The sequence below is a fragment of the Phalacrocorax aristotelis genome, chromosome 8, assembly GCF_949628215.1.
Source record: "Phalacrocorax aristotelis chromosome 8, bGulAri2.1, whole genome shotgun sequence".
NCBI classification, from domain to species: Eukaryota; Metazoa; Chordata; class Aves; order Suliformes; family Phalacrocoracidae; genus Phalacrocorax; species Phalacrocorax aristotelis.
In genome coordinates this window covers 6,463,970-6,482,903 of record NC_134283.1, presented here as the reverse complement: position 1 = coordinate 6,482,903, position 18,934 = coordinate 6,463,970, and the positions used below count along the sequence as shown (strand labels likewise).

At 40.5% G+C, this 18,934-nt stretch overlaps 1 long non-coding RNA gene across 1 annotated transcript in view; it reads right to left on the bottom strand.

Moving 5' to 3' along the window:
• The window catches only part of LOC142060939 (uncharacterized), a 223,327-nt gene extending 204,720 nt beyond the window's left edge, over nt 1-18,607 (bottom strand). Inside the window, exon 1 of the long non-coding RNA XR_012661984.1 lies at nt 18,467-18,607. This is a non-coding gene — a long non-coding RNA (uncharacterized LOC142060939). The remainder of the gene's footprint in view (nt 1-18,466) is intronic.
• Nucleotides 18,608-18,934: the final 327 nt, after the last annotated feature.

Genomic DNA, 18,934 nt, shown 5'->3' with positions numbered 1-18,934 from the left:
TGAAATCATCAGGGCGACAATGTGGCCCAATGGGTTTTAGAACGAGGCGGCAGCCAAGTTCAGCCACCAGGCTGGCTGTCGGCAGTGGCTGGGCACATTGGTGTGCAGGCTCTCATACTGGTCACCAGGCTTCCTGATTTACCACTGGCAATTACACACTGGAATGTTGCATAAACAGGTGGGACAGAAGGGTTGACAGGCTAGTAGTCTTTTTCACATTCCAGCAATATGATAGAATATATATACAATCAAAAATTCACATTAGCATCAATGGTGAAAAATAGGATGCCGGCATTGTCTACCGCAACAGCTGTTCGGCATCTGAATGAAATACTGTATCCAGTATTCACCCATCTCATAACATCCTTTTTGTAAGTCTCAGAGGTCACCTAAACACATTTATTGACTTCATTATTTTTATATAGGGAGAAAAAATTGATGCTGCTACAGAGCTGAGCAAATAACTCACAATAAAATCTTTATTCAATATATTTCATCTGGTTTTTTTACTGTTCTTGCAACCCAGTGAAATTCTTATATTTAACCATTTTCTAAAACCACTATCTGAGAATTTCTGCAGTAAATTTTTTTATGCTACAGAATGTTCCTGGGAAGTTGAGAGTGAATGTTTACCATTAAAACTGTGTTTATTATTTAGATAAACTGTGCAGTACTGTTTCTGTTCTCCAATTGACTCACACAATTTATAGTACAGGGTGACTTGCGAATTTTACTGGTAAGTGTACACGACAAATCCACGAACAGTTGGCTAGAGTGGCTCAGATTCTAGGACTTGTCAATAATTAATTTCACGGGGAGTAAAATTAAAAGGCAATTTGAAAGGATCACGTCCCAAGTGTCCCATCCAGAAGAAACAGAGACCAGAAAATGTGATAGCAGTGCACAAATCAGAGGTTGATTAGTTGTACATATTCTAAAATCAAACTCCCTGTGGCATTTTACATGAGAGCCTGGATATATTTGGTTGTCTTTTTTTTTATTTTTATGAAAATATTTAATTCCACTGAGCACCCACTTCACTCATTTCCTGAGTGGGAGACAGCCAAATCCTTAGATGCTATCAGTCACCCCTGGCCCCTTGGCAGAAATCTAGAGACACCTTAGCTGATGAACTTACAAAAGGAGAGATTATAAATAATGTTCCTGCAACAGATACTTTTTGCATGAAAATTGCAGTCCGTGGTGTGCTCAGGTATGTTCATCTGGATCCAGATGAACCCTGGATCATTCAGCGATACAGTATCAATTCCTGCTGATAGAGATGGGTACCGATTTCACAATGCACAGTTCTAAAAAGTTTATTTGCTTCAGCAAGCTCCTCTTTGGATCTTATTTTGAAGCAAGCCAGGGAACTGAGACCACCTCAAGTACAGTCAAGTACGTTTTTAGAGTGCTCTTAGGTATGAGACTCCTCAAACTGAATGAGGTCTGAAATTTGCTTGAGAAAGCTTGACCCATCCTTATTAAAACAAATGAACCAGGAAGTCAAGCCCACGGCTCATTATGACTATAAAAATAATTCAACGCAAGCCCCCCGACTGGCTCAACAGAAACGGGTGGCTCACTGGTTGCACAGTTGGGTGTGAGTAGGAACAAGCACGGATGCAAATTGTACCGGGGACACGATGATGCAGAGCTGTGTACGTATGGACAAGTTTCATCCTTTAACTGTGCACAAGGGACTGTTCAGGTGTCTGTTCAGAAGAATTTAAGTCACAAGCTCTGCACAAAAACACCACTTCTATGATGGGAAGACAAGATGCAACAATTTCTAAGGCCCTAAATGACAAGCCAAGTTTTATCCAAATGTCCTCTGAATTCTCATGCATTTCTGACCACAGCAATTTTGCATAATCAGTCCAGGAAATCTAAGTAAAGCATTGCTTGATTTCTGTAATTGACAGAATTACACCGCAGGAAACAGAAGCCTTGGTATTATTGCATGAGAGTGATGGGCCCTTCTTTAATCTGTACCCAACAGTGAGAAATTCATTAAACCACACTGAAGTTCCAAAACCTCTCTTCATTAATATACAAATACAGGTCTAGCTCTACTGCTATATCGTATAGACCGTGCTGTCATGGCATTTTTATCACACTTTTTGTAAAAGAAGAGAGGGTCCAAAAACTGCTGAAAGGGATAATAACCTTTTCATGTCATCTGCACACACTATACGAGGAATGATAGAGAGAAACTTTGAGATAGCTGTCTGACGTCCATGTTGCAAAATGTTTGTATCACTGATATAAAGGTATTACGACACTGTCACTCTTACTTACTTTGCAAATCTACACACCTCTTCATACAAGTGATTTTCCAGATGATCACTTGGCAGAGGTTCGACCGAGATGCCCACACACCAACGCTCATGTTCCTGTTTCGGCAGATACTCTTCATGCAAAAGAACAAAATGAGTTTGCCCCTCTAATGAGCTCCTCTTGATCTGACACATGGGACATAAATGGTATGGTATCATTTTAATTTCTAGCAGTCACATGAGTCTCTCGGTTGCCCGGTCAGTGGGACTGGTCCCTTTGTGGGCAACCTGAGAAGAACAAAGCAACTGAGAGAAACGACTGAAGCAAAGCACATGGAACATTTTCCTTTCTACTTTGTGAGTCTTTCAGGGAGACTTCAGGGGTGACACACAGAAAAACCGAGGTTAAAATCCCTATCTCATTGAAATCAATGGGATTTTTGCCATTGACCCCAAGGGAACCAGGATTCCTTTCTAAGACACTTTGAAAAAGACTGCAGCTGGTCTTCTTCAGTAGCGTTAACCAGTGTATCATCACTGGATGCTGCTGATTTACACCAGCTGAGAATCTGATCCTCTGTATTGCAGAGAGGACAGATTCATCCCGCTATCAGTCTGCATTGTTACTCACCAGCCCGAGCCTGTGCTGCAGATAAAAAGAGGGCTTTAATCCCCAGCACCCTCAATGCAATACCTTTCACCGCTGCCAGATTCACATTTTGTTTTGTTTCTTTAATACGAGCTTACAGAAGAACGAAACTGATAAACTTCCTCCTGCTCAGACTGCAGAGGCACAGGATAATATAACAAGTTAAATGAAACATTAGAAGAAATAGAAAGCACTTTAGAAAACATGCACTGCCTCTTTAACATTTCAAATTTTTCTTTTAACATAAAATTACAGCGTAATATAAGAAAGGAATCCAGCAAGATGCTTTATCACAATACTTGGGCAACTTTAACTCATCTCAAGTGTTATTATAAGAAATAGAATTTACTGGTATGGACTTATATTCAATAGCACTCCTTCCCTTTTTAATGAAATGTCATTATTCCAATACAAATCCTTTCATTCTGCTACCCGCTCCCCCCTTCATCTCACTATATTTCATTTCCTGCAGTTACGTGATATTATTGCCTTTTTTTTCCACAGCTATTGATTTAGGTGTATATGGTTATTACAATGCAAAATAAAACAGTTCCCCCATCCATTCTACCTTGTACCGTTGAACATTAACTTAATTTGTTTCAAATCTGCATTTGATTTGGCAAGGAAACCATTTATCTTTATGAAGAAAGCCCTCATAAAGTAGGGACTTCAGGAGATCACTGCTTTAAAAATTTAATAGCCTTGTGTCTTATACACTAGAAAAATGAATTAAACCTTCAAATATTATATGTCTCAATGTAACCTTTTTGCATTTCATACTATGTTTAATTTATTATATCCCAGGAAAAAAAAAATTAGATAAAACCTCACTAGATTTAGGGTAGTAGTTGGTTCTCAGTTTTGTTTTGACTTGGATATTTTACTTTCCAGGATTAAAAGTCTATCAATATGGTATTAGCAGTTGGGTGTAGCTGATGATGTTAGGCTGGAGCTGGTTGATACATATCTGATTTTCTTGGTTTGGTTCTCAGTACTGATGAGAATCATTAAGTTCTGAAGCCACCAGCAAAGTTGACCTTCCAACCTGTATGTAGCATGCAATATCTTTAAGGATGATTTCCATGGCATAAGCAAAGGACAAGCTTTCAGAGTCTAAATCAATCACAAATCAAAACAATTTATGTATTCTCACTAGAGATGGAATATTTGGATCGCAATGTAGTATATGATGCCTTTTGCATGACTGGTGAACAAATGAGGTAGGAAGCAGAAATATCCATGACTGTAATGGAAAAGTTCTGGTTTAGGGAAATAGTCACCGTGTGACTACACTGATGAACAACATCAGTGACCAAGGGAAAATAATGAAATGGTTTTGCTGGGGTGAGAACTGCTTTAGGTATTTATGTCCCTTATTTCTTGGAAAAAAAAAATATATTTCACATTGCCACATAAATAGAGTCATTCTGGACATCTTTAAGAGTCGCTTTCCTTCCATCAGCTTGTTTTTCTATTCTGACAAACAAGAGCTGTGCTAATTTCACCAATTCATTAAAAATTCATTTTTGCATCATCACTGAAGACACCAACATTACATGCAGCCAGAAACCTAAACACCTTTCAGGCCAGAGTTAAGATAAACGTCTCTAACATGCAGACCAGCTAACCAGTTACACCAAAACCTCTAAGGCAAACCTCCAATAATTCTAGAGTCTAAACCTCTGAACTCCAGCATACAAATTTGATCGTACCCTAACACAGTTCCTCCCCCACTTCACTTCTGTGTCTATGTGGAATTTACCCAGGATCCTGAACCTTGAACACAGGAGTCCAGACAGCAGCGATCCTACTATGCCCTGTTCTCTCCCAACTGTTCTGCCCACTCATACACCCCTTCTGTGCCTTTGGTCAGAACAGGCTTAGCCAAAAAAAAAAATAATCAAGTCTCTGAGGCTGATTCCTAGGAAGGTCAGCTTCACAAATACAGCCTCCAGGAAGAATAGACATGAGGCAGACTATGAAGACAGACAGCTCATACGGCTTGGTCTGGCTGAGTATAACATGAAGTTTAAGTCTAAATTAGCAAACCAGAAACAAATCAACAGTCTCTCTAAGTCAAGAACTAGAAGTCAGTGAAATTGTGACTAAAAATTGGACCACCTACTCAGATGAGGAGATATAAAGGTAAATACTCAGCTTTAGGCAGGTTGACCTTATAAACTGAGACAAAAGACATAATTTTAGCATGGCACACAAAAGATAAATATTGTATTGTCTCTCTGAGGCAGTATTACCTAATTAATTGGTTTTATGTTAGACTCTCAGTAGTGAAAAAATCATAGTCAACATACCTAGAACAAGGAAAGAGCTTCAAGCAGAGAAGCATCATGAAAGAAACAATGAAAACTTAAGCAGAAGAAAAAAACATCTCAAAGGACTCCTTAAAAAGGACAACCAAGTGAAGGGAAGGGGCCAGTCAAACAGCTAGAAGTTGTGTAAGTAGGGAAAGAAGGAAGCTCATAGTGTCGAAATCACCATCAGAACAACTTCCATCAGCCTGCATCACTGTGTTACTGAGCTGTATTCCTTGGTACACCAAAGTTTTATTGATTTTACAACTGTAAAGCAAACAGCAGACACTAGAAATACATTGGATAGGTCTCATTACAAATCTCCCTGTCTGTATCTTAGAACATTCTTAAGCTGTATTTAGCAAGCAACCTGGAAAGCGCTGATATACTGTGTACACATATTAGAGACATGACTGTATTTGCCTCTTTCTTCCCAGTAGGTAAAAACGGGCTGTTTTCATTGGATGATCTCCAGAAATGAAATCAGAGCACGGCATTGTGATTACTCAGCTCATACAATGAATTCCCAGTTTCAGTAAGAATAAGTAACATTCTAATTTAGAGTTGATATTTGACACCATATAAGAGGGGAGGGGTCTACTTTCCATTTTCTCCTTAGACAACAGTGGTAAACTGCAAAACTCCCTGCTAAAATGTATGATCTTTGGAGAATGCTAATTGACCTACTAAAGTTGGCTTATTTTATTCGGTGAAATTTGCTTATCACAGGCCTCTAGGTGCTTTACATAAACAATATAAATGAAAATAATGAATAGACCAAATACCTAAGTGACAACGGGGACCACATCAATAGCTGTCTGCCCAACAGAATACGCCTCAAAAGAAACTGTATTATAGAATCTGATCATCTCAGAAGAAGGAACTTTGCCCCCTTCTGAGGTTTGTTTTATTTCCAAGCGCAGGGGGATTTGTTAGTTTGAGGCAGATCAGGTATATCCGCCCCTTGCAGACTGCAGAGCACAGCAGTTCTGTGGATATGAGCACATGTAGAATTGATGCCATCCTGTGGGTGTGGAAAGTGGATATACAGGGAGCGCAGGCGATCCTGATGAGAACAGTACATGCCCCCACACTGCCAGGGTAGGCTTCTCCAGTGCGGTGGCTGGTCCAAGAATACAAACGAAGCAAAGCTGTTGAGCTCACGGGCACCCTTCTGTTGATTCCCTACACTCACACAGGCACGAGGACAGACACACTGGCAGCGGAGGTTATCTCTGATTTTATGCATTTTCCAAAGTAGAGGATTTCCCTCAATATAACCTGAATTTTTGTTGTTGTTGCTATTTCTTTGCATTAAGTCCAGGGAGACTTCTGACTGGGATGAAGCAAGTACATCGTCTTCTCACAGAAAGACTCATTGAGCAGCAGTGTTCTCTCTAGGTCAACCAAGTCAGAAAATAAACCGCATATGTAGGAACATGGGCAGGATCTGAGAGTAAAACAGTCACCCAATGTGAGTCACAATAATGCTTGAGGGATATAAATTATGAAACTGCAAATTTAATATTGAAATAACCAGACTAGACTTACGCTAACGAAACAAAGTTCATCACAGCTTCATTCATCTGGCTGTTCAGGCAGCTTCCTTCTCACTCTGAACTTGCCAGGTCTAGGCTGCTAGTGAGCTGGAGTCTCGGGTGGCTCTACAGCCCTCTTGGCCCATGAGAGCACTTTTGAAATACTGACTGCCCTTCCTGATATGAGGGAAAGAGGAGAGACCATGCTCCATTTCAGAAAACAGGAACCTAGGCAGGACCAAAGAAGCACTGCCTGCTGGACGCTTGTGTCCCACTGTCAACACCCCTTGCAGTGTAGTGCTAGTGCTGGGATAGCAGATTCTCAACTGTGACTAGTACGTATTGTTCACTACATTCAGGATTCCCAGAACTATGCAACTCAGCTGTCTTAAAAGGTAAGTGCATCTGCTGATTCTCTGGCCAGTGAAAGCAAAGCAGACAATACCTATCCTTCATAGAATTCATACCACTTAGGAGCAGGTACGTGGAGTCAGAGACGTTTCTCCTCTTCATGGATTTAAAGGTCTGGATGGGAAGAAGCCTCATTCAATCTTCTTTTAATGCAATATGAAACACTCTTCACAGCTGTAATTTCCTGTAGCATCTAAAATGTTTCCTGTTAATATTTTCCATGTTGTTGCTGGTTTTATGAAAAAAATCCCCTAAATATTAACATTTTCAGATGTCAGAATGGAAAAAGCTAACATAACTCTTGGAGACACAGCATATAAATCCAGAAATAGATCTAAAGCCAGATTTCTCAGCATTCCCTAAATTCTGTCATGGGGAACAGATGAAAATTCCAGCCCAACCTTCTGCTTTTCCCCACCTAGTGCTCAGATGTTGTGATTTAACCTCAACTCTAGCCAGAAGACAAGCCTCATTTCTGCAGCGTAACACAGATCATACACCTTTAATTTCTCATTGTATCCACACTAATTCCTCTGTTGCCTCCTCCTCCAATTGCCAGGGCAAATAATAATCCTACTGTTGCTTATAATGCTTGGAGGAGAAAGCTTAAGCTCTTTCTCTGGGAGGAAAATGATGTTTAGTAACTATAAAGATAGTTACTCTGTGCTCTTGCTGTTGAAAGTTTTTAGCTCAATGGCAGATTTGAGAGACAGGGAACAATAAACACAATAAAGCTGCAAAGTAGCCAAAAACAAAACTAAACAAAAAAAACCCGTGGCCTATCGTGGCTCTCGGCTACCCTCACAAATTCCATTTTAAAAGACTTAATGAGTTCCCATATCGTGAGGGATGTCTACAAAGAAGACCAGGGATGCGCCAATAGAAGTGTGCCCAGAATTTGCTAGGAGCTTTATTGCCCCAAGAAAACTAGAAAATGCCTTACCCTTGTAGACAGCAGCAACATACCCAGTAAACAACTTCTATTATTATTTTGCTGTTTCTTTGTCCGTGCTGCCTGGAGGGCAGAACCAGCTTTGATGGTATGAGTATTTGTTTCTTTACCCTGGCTGCCCAGCCTAATTACTCAGCAAAAAAACAGTGCGCTGATTCCTCATCTGGTAACTGTAACTCAGGGACTGCCAGCCCTGTCAGTGAAGCAAGGTGTATTTATACCAGCCGAGCTCTGTGTGTCTGTCTGTCTCATCATCCGGCACAGGGCTATGGGATTTATGCAGCTTTTCCTCTCTAGCTAAGGAAGAAAAACATCACATCGGACACATTTGCAAGACTGTGCAATTAGTTGCTGAATTGGGTGTGCAGATTAATATTTGTTCCTGTATTTACCTACTCGTGAGCAAATTTTCAGTAATGATCTCTACATCTGTGGCCGTAATTTGTTTACTCAGAGACCATGAATACTGGCAATCAAATGTCTCGTGTGTGCCCACAAATCTGGGAAAGATCTAACGTGGGATCAAAGCATGCCTTTCGAGAGCTTTCTTGTTCTGGCTGGGCACTCACTTATTCCAATGGAGAAAACAGTGAGTTGGTTGAGATTCTTGATAGCCACAGTGGAAGAATACAAAAGACCAGGCTGAAGACACAAATGTACCCCTAATTTCAGAAGATCTTGCTGCAAATTGGCCTAGTTTGTGGCTTATATGAACGGTGAAATATACTCACTTTTCTCAGAGAGTATTCGGGGTCTGCCACAGACGCTGCTCAGCCGAATGCTATATACAGCTTTTGGAGATCTTTGCAAACTTTCTGGTTGAAACTCCAAGCAAAAATACATGTATCATTTCAAATAAGAAACTTTTTTTTTACTGACAATATGCATGTGATTTCGGCTTCGTCATAAAACAGTCTGTAAAATTTCTAGGCAGACTTTTGTTAAAAGGTGAAAAGAATGCTTATTACTGTGGCCATCTTGTGCCAGAAATACAGTGGCCGGCAAAGCCCTGTTTTAACAGGAACAACTCCTGACCCTATAGGTCACTCTGAATTGCACTGCCCTGGACGTACAGAGCCAGTTAAATCAATGGATGGCATGTGGGATCCAGGTGAGTCTCAGAGTCCGTCCCGTAACAAGGGACTCTTTATTGGCCCACCTTGTTTTCCCTAGACAGCTGCAGGTGTTTCAGCCAATCCAACGTACGGCAAAGCATGGGGCCCACACCTATTTGTAGATCAGTCTCTTAGGAGTGCCAACACAGGGTTTTTCATATTTGTGATCACAAACCCATACCTTGCCATTTGTACCTCTTCATATTTTGATTATTTAGATGCAAATCCACAGCACGTAACAAATTCACCCTCTCTCAAAATGCAATTGATTTTAAAAGCATGCGAGCAAAAAACCTGAGTCTTTGCAAGTGTCCATGACATGAAAGACTTTAAGTGACTGTAAGCTATTTTCCTTGCTGTCAAGCTGCCAGATGATTTTCCTGCCATTAGCGCATGCCTATACAGGCCAAACTAAAGCTTGCCTTTTTGGACATATGTGAGGAAATAGATGTAATTACAAGCAAGATGTAATCACAATTGCTTTACTATTAAAGCTGCTCTCACAGTTTAGTTAACAACACATGCAGAAAAGTAGAATTGCTTGATGTTCTCAGAAAAGGGGAGAAGAGGGAAAAAAGATAAATATGGCCTCTTTCATTTATATCTGTGAAAACAGAACATTTAAATGCAGAATTTGACTTTCCAAATACCACACCAAAAACCTTTTAACAAAAACAGCAGGGAGAGAAAGCTCTTTAAATCATGATATTCCATGAAGGATTATGAAAATAGAGGTCCTTGCAAGAAAGAGAATTGCAAATACAACTTGAAAAGCTTCTCACATTTGTAAATACATCGAGGAGAATTTATTCCTCTCTGGTTTTGCTTCCAAAGGATATTTACAGGTTCCCAGGGAAAAAGGAAGAAAAAAAATGACATCAAATTTGATATACTCTGTGTGGTGCAACATGCTGATGTGTAGTAGCAACACTCAGCTGAGCTTCAAAGGAAATGAGTTTTCTAGGCTGGAGTTACACATTACGGGCCTGATCCTGACAACACACCGAGCATTTCCTGAGAGCTTTCGTGTGCCCTCAGCTTTCACTGAATTCAGAGACAGCTTTTGATTTCTTTTGGTGCTGGATTATGATCAGAAGTAATGAGACAAAAATGTAGCGTGCTTCAAAGCAAGAACTGAGGCTTGTCTTTTTACAGAGCCTATCACACTGGAGCCCCCATCTTTCATTAGGGCTTCCAGAGTGATAAAATAATAACAATTATGATCCTAATTACAAAATTAATCTTGGTTTGCCTGTTCAGACAGTCCCAGACTCTGCACAGTGACATATCTTACATACCCAGCACAAGAAGGAAACGCATTTGGGCTGCTTGCATAGGTGCTTTGGCATATCACTGATGCAGAAGTGGCTGAATATGTTCCCAAGGCTTTGAGTGACAGCTGTTATTAGGAGGTTTCAGTGACCTGGATCAGTGAGGTCTGTTTTTGAGCAAACCCTGAGTACCAACAGTCTTAAAATCATACTCCTTGAATATGTAGACTATCTTATTTCCAAGCAACTAAACCCAGTGCCATGTGCAGATGACGTTCAGACAGCCCCTTCAGACTCGAGCCACAGGAGGTGCTAATTTGTGACAGACGCAGCTAGCAGGTCGCATTTTCCATCCATTACTGATGAATGACTCCCACAAACTTCAGAAGCTCAGTTCAGGTGGTATGTGCACTCTCAGATGACCAAGGCATAAAAATCCTACTGATTTAAACTAGGTAATCTGAAACTTCAGATATTTCTCCACGTGCTACATGAAAATAAACCGGAATAAAGTGACGTACACCAGAATCAGCCTTCCCAGCCCAAACTTCTGGTGAATACAAATACTGGAGAAGATCCCTCTGAAGTCTGTGACACGGTACAAGTGGCAGTTGTTTACACTGAAACACCAGCCCAAACACTGCTCATCTCTGCAAAAAGCCACATTTAGGCCTGCCTTTGCTGGCCAGGCTACACAGTTTTCCTTGAGCTTGGCAGTTACTTTAGAGCTGCAAGGTGAAACTCTGATGGCTGAAATCAATGGCAAAGCTCTCACTAGTTTTAGCAGAACCAGGATTTCACGTTATGATTTCCTTCTGTACAGAAAAAATCAAGCAGAGACAGAGCTCAACTTCTCACTGCCCAGACATCTGATACCAATAATACTTTTTTACTCTGTCCAAAAATATATTTAAATTGCATTTCTGGCAGGTTTTGAGATGTGTGATACAGATCTCCTGCTATCACATCAGATGTAGTTTCCTTCAGAACTGTTGAACCAGATGTAAAATGTGAGAGATGTAAAAAGTAAAATAAGAACCCTGCTCAGAGTAAAGCATTTCTGGCATGTGGCTATTATATATGGGGGTTTTAGATGTATATCTGCACTCCAGCCATTTAAGAAGGTACACAGTACCATAACTCTATTGGAGCTGATTAGTGCCAGCTACCTGTGATCAGTAGGAATTTAAAAACCAAGGGCTGCCAAACACTAACAATTCATAAACTGTATGCCAGCAATGTGCTGCAACCGAGTATTCTGTAGTGCACTTAATTTCAAAGTAGAGCCATATTTAGAACACGGTGGTAGGGGGGAAGAAGCTAATATATCACGTCAGTATTTGATTTTCAGCACTTAGAACTATACATGTTCTGCTTCATACTGACAAAGAGAACCAGAGGCACAGAGCGAAAGGACTTCTTGCGAGGATGTCAAGCATCAATACGTTTGCACAGACAACGGGTATAGCTGTAAAGTAATTCTCTCTTTTCAAGCACAAAATTGTCTCGTACAAATCTCAGTTGCAAATGTGTGTAGGTATAGATTTGAGTTACAAATGAAGAGCGGTGAACAAATACTTCGACAGCAAAGGTGAGTCAAAGCACGGTGACACCGAGGAAGAAACAGCTGCACTCAAAGCACATTAGCATCCTGATTGTATCCCACTCCCCACAGACTGAATGATCACTTGCATGACATTCAACGCTATCTGAGGAGCAAAGGAGTTTAACCAACTGCCTGTTCATAAGAGAGAAGGGCAATGATTCTCCTGTCACTAGTTTCATCTCTTTGTGACCCGTTTTTAGTCCCAGGAAATCACTCCTGATTTATCATACTGAGAGGAGAATTAGGCTATTTTATTGCAAGACCACAACTCCTCCAAAAAGCAGGGCTTCCTGCCTCACAGGGATTCAATTTTTGCCTCTCTCTGGTGATTATGTGTCTATTAACATCCCAAAGACACCATGCGGCATAGAACTTTCAGTTAGCTACTACCGCTTGGACCACAAGAAAAATTAATATAATTGTGTCCAGTGAGCAAACCAAGATAAAAAAAAGAAAAAAAAAAGCCATAAAGCCAGTTCATCTTATCATCAGGACCGAGAAAAGGCTTCTCAGGAAAAAATCCGATGAGATGAGAACTCTGCCTGATCCCAGGAGGAAGGAGATGGCTTTGTTGTACGCAACGCCCTGACACTAGCTCAGAGATGCAGAGATGGACACTACTGACAAATGGGCACAAAGAATTGAATCTGCTGTAAAGAAGGCGCCTTCTATCATTCTTGTCCATGAAAGATACCCAAGGGATCTATCTTTTTTTTTTCTTTACTATGAACAAAAGACTTCCACAGCTTATCAAGCCAAAAAGCCTCACTGAATTGAACTGAGTTAGAAGCAGAGCTAAAAAAAAAACAAACCACCCATAATCCTTGTAGTTATTCTGTATCTACACAGCGTTTTCTGTAAGAACCTAAATCCCCTTAAGTAAACACAATATACTGAAAACTATACACTTAGACAAGCTCCTTCACCAGTATGAGCAACTTTTAGGAGATCAAGGAAGCAAAAATGCAAATCAGATCTTTGATAACCCGGCTCCCTGACGCAAGACACGGGGCACAGGAACCAACCGAGGAGCCCCAGCATGACTGGAGAGCAAAGAATGTGATAATTCCTGTCCTTGCTGACTTCTGGCAAGTGCTGCTTGGGTATTTTAATATCATTGTAATTTGTAATTGTTCAAATTGATGACATTCCAGTTAATGGAGCTATAAAAATCTACATGTGCTGAGGCTCGAGGCTCAAAGGCATGCCTGTAGGATGGAGCGTGGGGATTTGGGCAAGGGGAGTTAAAGTGGCCTCCATGCTTGATACAGGCAGACTTAAACTGGGCCATTTACAGAGGTCTAAGAATGCTCAGGGCATGATTTTTATACCGCCAACAGCCAGGAATCTTTCACACTGTCACTGGCAGGGCAACTTCAAACCCTCTCCACTGTATATTGCACACAGCTAACACGGGAATCCCCGAAAACATGTTTGGAGCACCTCACCCTAGTGTACCCAGCTCTGAGGCAGCGTGCTGAAAACAAAGCAATGTCTATGATTAGTCATAACCAGGAGTATTGCGCATTCTTCGGAAAGCATACATCATCCTTTGTACTCAGGAAGAGTCACGATACACCCTGGTTTACCCGAAGGGCCTTAGCAGAAGCTGTGGAGTTAGAAACATTCTTGTGATGACAAACATCGAGATTTCTCAATGCGTATTTTAATTTCTGATCCTGCACTGAATTACCGCACCCCACTCCTGCAAACACAATCTTACCTATGGCAAACATTTCATTAATAGCAAACCCAGAGGTTCTCTCATATAGTACTGGAAAAGATCACTATAGGCTATGTTCAGTAGACACCAGTTATGATCTTTCACATACATTTTTAGAGAAACATTGTAATTTTAAACCCCCACTGAAATTGATTCTAATGGTAAGTGACATTTTAGTTCAGTCACATTTACAATCAACCAGATTTACTCTTTGCATTAGTAGCAGGGTATGATCCTTAAGTTCATACAGGGTTAAGTTTGTCATCCTTAGAGATTTCTTAATGACCCTTGTTATCTAAACCCCGATTCAGAATGGTGGCTGCGTATTACGTTTTCAATGCACATCCTCAGATGTATTAGGACATGAAGTGAACCTGACAGGGAGAAGAATATTTCCTTTCTCCTCTGAAATGCCCCAGGAGGGTTTTCTGCAGGTGACCTCCTCAGACCTTGGCTCTACATTAGAGTTATTGTCCTGAGAGAAGATTCAGTTAAAACAGCCAATTCATTTCATATAGTGCTCTTGAGTTTATTCTTGGTGGCAGCTAACTTGCAAAATTTTATTATGGATTCTTCTTTGGTTTGCTTGATGGCAAACAATTATTCTATCACCAGTTCTAAATGATATACCTTGGTGGACCATACAATTTTCTTCCCATTACTATTTTCAGATAAAATGTTAATTTCTGCTTAAAAAGAAGTTCAAAATAGCATTCCTAACATGATAGCATCAATATATTAATTTAGACCTGACACTTCAAATAGGTCTGATATCATAAATTAAGCCTTATGATTTCTGAATACAACCTAGACCAAAATAAATAATAATAATAATGATAATAATAATAATAATAATAATAATAATAATAATAATAATAATAATGATGCAGCATGCTGGTGTCTCTTACAAGAGCAGAGCTCACTGTCACAGGCAATACACAAACGCTTGGTAAGAGTTCATCTATGCCTGAAACTGCTTACACTATTAGCAGACAGAAAGACACAGTGCAGAAGACTCCTGCCCTAGCAAGCGAAGCTGAAGCACAAAACAATATGCAACTTCTGCACAAATAACCAAGGTATCTCTGAACAAGCAGATGTGTCTCCACAGCCTTGCACAGACACCAGCTCACACCCCAGAAGGAGCAGGGGCCTGTCGGTGCAGCAATGCCCCTGCTTTCCTAGCTCTGCTTTCTAAACAGGCTGATGCAGCCGCACTGCTTCCAGAGCCAGCCTATCTAGAAATAACTCCAGTAGCTCTGTATTTAATTGCAGAGGGTAGGTGTACCCCACATAACTCAGAAGGTTTGAGAAGGGCTCTGCTGCCACCTAGAACCAAGACTACTAAACCCCAGCTGAAAAGAGTAGCTCTAAGTCTGTTCAGGTGTGGGGCTTCTTAGTCCGTGGAATTTTCTCCACGGTAGCCCTGGCATTTACTTGGGGAAAAAGGTCAATGACAGCAGAGCTAAGCCCAGACAATTTATTTACATGCCTGTTTTGAGATGACTGTAGAGCATACCTGACCTTGAAATACATTGCTCTACGGGCACTTTGGCAGGGAGCCATTCTTGCAACTACGCTAGAATTTTCAGCGCTGTGACCCCACCCTGGTTTCATGGCATTGCCCTTACGCCTGCTCTGGAGTGACAACCCACCAGCTGAGGCAAGAAGCTAAAGCCACCCTCCCTCTTCCCTGAACGCTGCGCGTTCTCTAAGAGGAAGGAAATAAAAGTGGATAATGAATGGATGTGAAACCTTTTAAAACTTCACCAGGATTAGAGAAAAGAACCCAACCACCTGCAAACTGCAGCAGGTGCAGTCCCTCAGAACCTAAGGTGTTTTCAGAAATGGAAGAGTGTGAGTCAGACAGGCCTGCTTTCTAGAAAAAATACAGCATTTTGGGTATTAAGTGCCTTCTCTCTTTCATGCAGACACATGCACTAAAAGTCTGATACGCATTCAAAAACAATGAAAAGTTCCCACTGACTGCACTTGGCGTCAGGTAAGGATTGTCTGTGCTTACAGGAGGTTGAGCCCGAAATATTTGTATCAAGCCTTTTCTTTTCAATCCCTGGGCAACAGGCATTTAAATCAAGGGTCACTTCTTTCCCACAGATTTGCTGTTTCCAATAGAATTTTCTCTTGCAAAACAATCTGCCATCTACTGAAAAAATCACAGATACTTATAAAGCCATTATTCATATATTTGTTATATATCAAGTGAAAAATCCAAGCCACTAGGAATACTATGCAGTTTCTTCAGTGCGCTGTACAGTCAGATTGCTCCGATTAAATGGCAGATGCAACCTTGGAAATTAAAGTAAAGCTAGTACTGCAGATTTGTATTGAGAATCTGGTTGAAAGCACAAGGAACATCTGAAGCAGCTTTGTGCAAAGCCCATTCACAGGGATGAATCTTCTTTTGCAGCAAATATCATGGTGGGTTAAAATCTGTGAAAAAACCCAGGCCTCCTGGAGGAAAATGTACAGAACTTGGTTTTGTTTAAGGCTTAGTAGAAAGTCCTAGGAAATCATTCGGTGGATTTTTTGATGTTTGCATATTCACTTGCACATCCATTTGGAGGCATGAAGAATTATATGGTCCCATGGAAATTAACATGGTAATGAATATCAACATGATAATTAATAATACACTTAAGTGTGTGTCATGCAGTTGAGTGAGGCAAGAATGAACCAAATGTATTGTACCAACTAACCCCCCACAGTTACAAGACAGAAATGAACAGCATTTTGTAATTATACACAGTGACATATTTTCTCATATCTACTGCCAAAAAAAATACCACTTTTTGGAATTAAAAGAGAGAGCACCAATAGAAACAGCTATGTCATCAGTAATTGCAAACATGTTTTCAGCTCCAGCTTCTGATAACTATCCAAAGACTTTCTTTTAATTGGTAAAATTGACAACTGTCCAAAAATAAAGGAGTCCTTAAGGGCCATGTTCACTCCTAACAAGTCAGATAAAGAAATCAGAGTGCCAGAGGACTACCTAGAAAGTTTTGCAAGGAGATGGGAATTAGCAAATGAGCAGCACGACCAAAAAGTAAATGCTGCTGCTTGTAAAGGGCTTTTTAGATATTACAAGATTCTATTAACTTTGCCCCATGGGGCCCGATCAAGTTGCCCATGAGAGATGGACAACAGATTGACTTACGTATTTAAAATATAACCACCTCTCACAGGAACACTAAGAGGATTGCTTAAGACAAGTCTTCTTAACCCAGGAGCTTTCTAGCATGTGATGAAACAAGCTGGTGAAATCCAAAACAACTTTCCAGCTGATACAAAGTGAGAAAACTTAGTTCCAGAACTTTACAACTAAAAGATGCTTTTGTAGGGCATTGTTCTTGGACGCAGGTGAGATCTCAGTCCAAGATGGTGTCTCATGTTCCTCAGTGGTAGTGGGAGAAGCCGATGATCCCATAGGCAAACCCCCACCCCACTCACAGGTAAAGTGGCTTATGTAAATGAGGTCTATAAAATGATCCAAAGTCAGGCAGAGGGAGATTCTGCCAGATCTCCCCTGCAGCCAAAAAGACATTTAACCAGCCTGATCATGTTTGAACATTAATCCTTACTTAACAAGGATTATAGCTTGATAACATCACAGGCAAGCTGAAAGTAAGGTCCCTGCTCTGAAGTTTCTTATCTGAGGAAATTTTGTCTTTCAAGTATCATACTATACCCGTGTTAAATGACAAAGCCAGAAGCAGCCCACAAATTCTGGTCCTCATGTACTGAACAGGAATTAGGACACTGAATGCCTCTAATACTCTGAGTCTACGGAATCCAGAATCCCAAAATATCTGCAGGTCATAGATTACGTACAAGTGATGGAGAAAAAAAAAAAACCCAAACCTTCAGTGATAATAGCCTTATTGCAAATTCCAGCTGGAACTGACCTAGGAGAGTTCTCAGCAAGAGAAATGTTTCTTTACTCACCTGGCTCAACAACCAGCCACTAAAAGCCTACATGGTCTACAAATACCTGTCCGCTCACCACACAGGTATATTCCATACATCCCATATCAATATTTTGCCATTTGCTACTGATGGCTGTGGGAGAAGTAAGTTGCCAGTGACTTTACGTGTCCTGACCTTCAAGTTCAAAGACATCTTCATATTTCTGCTCCCTTGAAATCAGCATTTCTCCCTATGATCAGCTGCCTCCTCTCTACTTGTAGTGTTTAAGCTACTAAAAAGACTATATTCAAAGAATGATTAATAAAGCTTGTTGGGGCCCAAGAGTTGCCATGGAGAGCTTTGCGTACATCTTAAAGTATGTGTAAATACGTATTTGGACAGTTGTTAAAAACATGTATAATTTTTCCCAAACACCACAGCTCTTTCCAAACAGCACAGTTTGATGGCATAATGCACATTTAAAGATTTTTTAATAGTCTGTTTTATTTATAGTTATTTACTCAACAGAGTAAATCAAGCCTTCAAAACCTTTGTGGGCTATGTGTGAACTAAGTAGGCATTCACCCATTTTTTTAAAAACGTGTCATTTACACAGCGGATCGATCTGTAGAAGACATTACAATGAGACACTGCACTCAGGAAAAATAAGACTTGAATATTACCTGGGGAGAGTTACTGTGATACTTCTACATCCACAGGGGACAATTCTGCTTTCAGGATGGCAGTGTAAATCCAAGGCATGTCCATTAAACTAATGCTCTTATGCTGGTTTTTTCTTCTTGGTAAGTGGCAGCATAATTCAACTCTTTCTGAAACACATGGAAAGTTACGGAGGAGGCAAAGCCCACTGTTAGTAAGATTTCCAATAATGCAGTTTAAAATACAGTACGAACAAACATTTAGCAAAGGCTCTCAGAAAATCCTGTACCCCTCTATTTCAGCTGACCGCTTTCATGTAAAACTTGAACTGCAATCCCCTTCTCAAGTTTTACAACATGCTCAATTCAAACATGGTAATACATGTTGGTAAAGAAAGAATCTGACGGGTAGCACACCGCAAGTTCTTCAAGCGTAAATTAATTTGAGACATGCTTCCCATTGAGTAGATCAGGCACAAAAGTCCAGTTTCC